We start from the raw sequence: 6,233 nt of genomic DNA, 5'->3' as shown, positions 1-6,233 counted from the left end.
GCTCCTTTCTTCCTCAAGTTGGGTTGCCAGTTTGATGTATGCTTCTGGAAATAGAGCAAATTAAGACTTTTAATCCACTCAAGCACAATTAATGTTTTCCATAGGCCACAGCTTCATAGGCATGTGATTGTCCTTCAGGCTTTTGGCCTCCTGTGCCTTCCTCATTAATTGTTTTCCATCAGTAATGCTTGATGTTGGACCCAATGCTGATTCCTTATCGCTGGAAACAATGTTGTTTATGAAAGCCAAGGACTGCAGTGTTTCCTACTGAGCAACTGGATGGATCCTCAAGAGGACATCTGCTCCCCACAGAGGGTATTCATGGGATTAAGGCCAGTCTGGCTATTTGTCTAATAATTGTTGTCAAGGTTATCTACAACCGGCAGCTCATCCTCATTTACCAGAGTGACAGTGACTTTCATACTTGACTTAGATGGTCCACAGCTGTGGGTAAAGGCCCTCCTGTCCTCAATCTCTACCTCTCTTCCTTTTCCTTCTTTCCTTCCTTCTCCCTTCTCCCATAACTCCCTCCTTCCTTTCTTTTTTCTTTTCTTTTCTTTCTCTCTTCTCCCTTCCTTCCTCCCTGCCTCCCGCTCTTTCTTTTCTTTTCTTCTCCTCTTCTCCCCTCTCTCCTCACCTTCTCTTCTCTCCCTTTCTTTCTTTCTTTCTTCCTCACTCCCTCCCTCTCTTCCTTCCTTTCTTCTTTCCTCTCTCTTCCTTCCTTCTTTTAAGAACATTTAATTTCTTATTTATTTACATATTTATTCATCATTTCACTCTTTCCTTTAATGTCTGCCAAGTACTACTCAGGGCTCTGGGAATAGAGATCCAAGCCTATCAGCAAGATGTGAGGTCTAGCTAGCGTGCCACAGAAAAACAATATACAAAGGAGCAAATAGGGCACACGACATCAGATAGTGGTCGGTGCTATGAAGAAAAATAAAGCATAGTAGAGACTTGAGGGATGGAAGATGCCTTTTTAAATGAGATGCTTGATGATGCCATCTTGTGTTTCCACCTGCCCTCTTTCCTCTTTTTGGTCCTTTACAAATAGCATCTCTTCTGGGACGCCTGGGTGGCTCAGTTGGTTAAGCAGCTGCCTTCGGCTCAGGTCATGATCCCAGTGTCCTGGGATCGAGTCCCACATCGGGCTCCTTGCTCCGCAGGGAGCCTGCTTCTCCCTCTGACTCTGCCTTCCACTCTGTCTGCCTGTGCTCGCTCTCACTCTCTCTCTCTTACAAATAAATAAATAAAAATTAAAAAAAAAAAACCAAAAAAAAAACAAATAGCATCTCTTCTACCCTCCCCTCCCAGCTGTTGCCCCACCTCACCTGTTCTGCTAAGATATTTACTTTGTACTTTATTCTGTTAATATGTATTTTATTTATGTGTACATTTATAATAGCAGTGTTATATATATCAGATATCTTACTTCTCACTGAGGTGCACTGGGAAGAGCAGAGCCTAAACTGTGACCCTTCACAGGGACATTTAATGCCATAGAAATGTGGAGAGCAGAAATCTTTCAAGAGTCAAAGGTCACCACCAAAGACCTTCCTCAGTGAACTGAGATTCTTTTCTTAATGAGCAGCATAGTGTAGGTTTGTTCATTGATCTCCTTCCTGATCACCCCATCTTCTGGCCACACAGCAGCTTCAATAAAGACTCAGGGCTTTATCTTAAAAATAAAACAAAACAGAACACTCCAGAGGTTCTCTGAAAGCTCCCATGGCAGATCATCACCCTGCAGCCAGCCCACCTTCCCACCCACAGGGCCTGGGCTCCACTAGGGACTCCTCCATTCCCTCCCTCCAGAAGTGTTCAGCTCCAAACCCCCCTCTCTCCAGGCCACTGTCACTTTTGATATTAACTCTTCCGTATTAGTGTTCTTTTGCGGTAATAACTGACTGCAATCTTAGCAGTTTAAAACAACCCTAATTTACCTTTTAGCATTTTGTGCATCAGTAGGTGGGCTTAGCTGAGTTCCCGCCCTTTTTGATATCTCACAAGCCCCAAATAAAGATATGGGTGTCATGGGAAGAATCCTCATCCAAGCTCATTCAGTTTGTTGGAAACATTAGAGGTGACTGTGGGGGCTTTGCCACAGGCCCCTTCCATGTCAAAGCCAACGACCTCCCTCTCACGCCTGGGTTCTGCCTTCTCCTTAGGCTAGCAGCAAAAGAAAACTGTGATTTCAAAGAGCAGCACCCCCAGGATGGGATTAAGCTCCCACATCATCTCCATTTTAATTCGCTCAAAATCAACTCTTTAGCAATCCTACTTTGACTTGCAAAATTGCTTCTGTCATGTAACCCAGCACAATCATGGACAGACAGGGCATCTCATCCTACATTCAGTCCCTGGGATTAGACTGGGAAATCTCGGGGAACATTATACAATTCTGCCTACCATTGCCTCTTTTCAACTTATTTCTGATTTCGTTCTTCTAAAATGGAAATTTTTAGTTTTATTGTATTACTAAAACATAACATGTTTTGCTGTAAGAAATGTTCAAATGGAACACAGAAGGATATAAAAAGGTTAAAATCTGTAATCTCACCTTTTAAGGAAACAACCTCTAGAGTTTCTGCTGTGCTTTGGAGGCAAGGTAGCTCTGTTCCTCTCATCTTTTGTTGTTGTTGTTGAGGCTGGTAACAGATGAGAGCCCAAATTTAAATTCTTTTATATTTTATATTTATATTATATTCTTTCATATTTATATCTTTTATATTAAATTCTTTTATATTAGGGCATTTGGGTGGCTCAGTGGGTTAAAGCATCTGCCTTGGGTTCAGGTCATGATCCCAGAGTCCTAGGATCGAGCCCTGCATTGGGCTCTCTGCTCCGCAGGGAGCCTGCTTCTCCCCTTCCCCTCTCTCTGCCTGCCTCTCTGCCTGCTTGTGATCTGTCTGTCAAATAAATAAATAAAATCTTAAAAAAAATTCTTTTATATTGCACAAGGCAGAGGGGTTTTTTGTTGATTGCTGGTGTACTAGTTGATACCCTGAATCTACGAGGTGCTACAGCGGGCATATTTGGAATATGCTACTTCGTTACAGCCAGAAAATATTTTACCAGCAACATTATGCTACATTTTTAATAAACACGTTTCTGCATTGCAGTAATATGCATAAAATATTTATATAAGAATCAACTCCCTACAAATCTGATGTACTAGTCAGAATAATGTACTATAATTTTGAGGGTTAGGAAACAAAGTAGATTTAGTGGGCAAGTGATTATGGTCTTCAAATAGTTTAAGAACTACACACAACGAGGGGCATCACGTTACCTGATTTCAAGCTTTACTACAAAGCTGTGATCACCAAGACAGCATGGTACTGGCATAAAAACAGACACATAGACCAGTGGAACAGAGTAGAGAGCCCAGATATGGACCCTCAACTCTATGGTCAAATAATCTTCGACAAAACAGGAAAAAATATACAGTGGAAAAAAGACAGTCTCTTCAATAAATGGTGCTGGGAAAACTGGGCAGCTATACGTAGAAGAATGAAACTGGACCATTCTCTTACACCGTACACAAAGATAAACTCAAAATGGATAAAATACCTCAATGTGAGACAGGAATCCATCAGAATCCCAGAGGAGAACATAGGCAGTAATCTCTTCGATATCAGCCACAGCAACTTCTTTCAAGATATGTCTCCAAAGGCAAATGAAGCAAAAGTGAAAATGAACTTTTGGGACTTCATCAAAATCAAAAGCTTCTGCACAGCAAAGGAAACAGTCAAGAAAACAAAGAGGCAGCCCACGGAATGGGAGAAGATATTTGCAAATGACAGTACAGACAAAAGGTTGATATCCAGGATCTATAAAGAACTCCTCAAACTCAACACACACAAAATAGACAATCATATCAAAAAATGGGCAGAAGATATGAACAGACACTTCTCTAATGAAGACATACAAATGGCTATCAGACACATGAAAAAATGTTCATCATCACTAGCCATCAGGGAGATTCAAATTAAAACCACATTGAGATATCACCTTATACCAGTTAGAATGGCCAAAATTAACAAGACAGGAAACAACATGTGTTGGAGGGGATGTGGAGAAAGGGGAACCGTCTTCCACTGTTGGTGGGAATGCAAGTTGGTGCAGCCTTTTTGGAGAACAGTGTGGAGATTCCTCAAGAAATTAAAAATAGAACTTCCCTATGACCCTGCAATTGCACTACTGGGTATTTACCCCAAGGATACAGATGTAGTGAAAAGAAGGGCCATCTGTGCCCCAATGTTTATAGCAGCAATGGCCACGGTCGCCAAACTGTGGAAAGAACCGAGATGCCCTTCAATGGACGAATGGATAGGGAAGATGTGGTCCATATACACTATGGAATATTATGCCTCCATCAGAAAGGATGAATACCCAACTTTTGTAGCAACATGGATGGGACTGGAAGAGATTATGCTGAGTGAAATAAGTCAAGCAGAGAGAGTCAATTATCATATGGTTTCACTTATTTGTGGAGCATAACAAATAGCATGGAGGACATGGGGAGATAGAGAGGAAAAGGGAGTTGGGGGAAATTGGAAGGGGAGGTGAACCATGAGAGCCTATGGACTCTGAAAAACATTCTGAGGGTTTTGAAGGGGCGGCGAGGGGGTGGGAGGTCGGGGTACCAGGTGGTGGGTATTATAGAGGGCACGGATTGCATGGAGCACTGGGTCTGGTACGAAAACAATAAATACTGTTATGCTGAAAATAAATAAAATTTTAAAAAATACAAAAAAATAGAAGTATACACAAAAAAGAGAATAAATTATTTTGTATGGCTCTAGTAAGTAAATCTAGGACTGAAGGATAGAAGTTGCAAGAAGAGGGTACCTGGGTGGCTCAGTTGATTCAGTGTCTGACTCTTGATTTTGGCTCAGGTCATGATCTTAGGGTCATGAGATTGAGTCCTGCATTGGGCTCTGTGCTGAGCTTGGCACCTGCTTAAGGATTCTTTGTCCTTCTCCCTCTGCCCCTCCACTCACCTGGCTCCACACAGAGGCTAAATAAATAAATAAGTAAATTTTAAAATTTTAAAGTAGTTGCAAGAAGGTGCATTTCAGTATATAATGAGACTTTTTATTAAAAATAAAATAGAGGGGCACCTGGGTGGCTCAGTGGGTTAAAGCCTCTGCCTTTGGCTCAGGTCATGATCCCAGAGTCCTGGGATCGAGCCCCACATCGGACTCTCTGCTCAGCAGGGAGCCTGCTCCCCCCCCCCCCCCCCGCCCGCACCTCTCTGCCTGCTTGTCATCTCTGTCTGTTAAATAAACAAATAAAATCTTTAAAAAAATAAAATAGAAAAGGAACAGATTTCTAGGAAAACGTATTTTTTTTTTTTCCAGATGAGGCATCCTGACAAAGAAGTCTAAATTCTACTAGGAGTGCCATATATAGCAGGTTTCTGCTTACTTCATCTGAAAAGGACCAGATAATAAACGTTTTTTGCTTTGTAGGCCATACTGTCACAACTACTTAACTCTGTAGTTACAGAATGAAAGCAAGTATAGATAATTATATGAATGAATGGGCGTGGCTGTGTTCTAATAAAACTTTATGTATAAAAACAGTCACCAGGCCAGTTTTGGTCTGTGAACTGTGGTTTGTCAACTCCTGCTATATGTCATTTCCTAAACTGGGTGTGAGAAGGACCTAATCATCCTCCAGTTCCCTTCCACTCTCAAAACTTTGGTGTTACATGCTTCTTTGATGGGGGTATGAAAAAACATAGATATCATTCATCAAAAGATCCTGCCAAAAGAGCTACCCATATCCATCCCTTATTCAGTTGTCATCCAGGTAATTACAATGGGAAAAGTTTAATAAGATTTAAGCTGCATGACTCCAAATAATGGGAAAAGTTATGAACATTTAGAAAAATAGAAATCTAAGGTGCCTGGGTGGCTCAGTTAGTTAAGCAACTCCCTTTGACTCAGGTCATGATCCTGGAGTCCCCAGATAGAGTCCCACATTGGGCTCCCAGCTCCATGGGGAATATACTTCTCCCTCTTACCCTCTCCCCTCTCATGCTCTCCCACTCTTTCTCTCTCATAAATAAATAAATAAATAAAATCAATTAAAGAAGGAATAAAAAAAATAGAAATTGAGGCATGCATTGTGGGGCCCTAACCTGAAATAGTTAATATATTAAATAGCTGAACACAGGAATGGGACATTCACAGAATATGTTGACAGGACAAAAAGTTGAAACT

This window comes from Mustela nigripes, chromosome 18 (assembly GCF_022355385.1).
Source record: "Mustela nigripes isolate SB6536 chromosome 18, MUSNIG.SB6536, whole genome shotgun sequence".
Classification (NCBI taxonomy): domain Eukaryota; kingdom Metazoa; phylum Chordata; class Mammalia; order Carnivora; family Mustelidae; genus Mustela; species Mustela nigripes.
Note: the sequence above shows the minus strand (reverse complement) of the source record.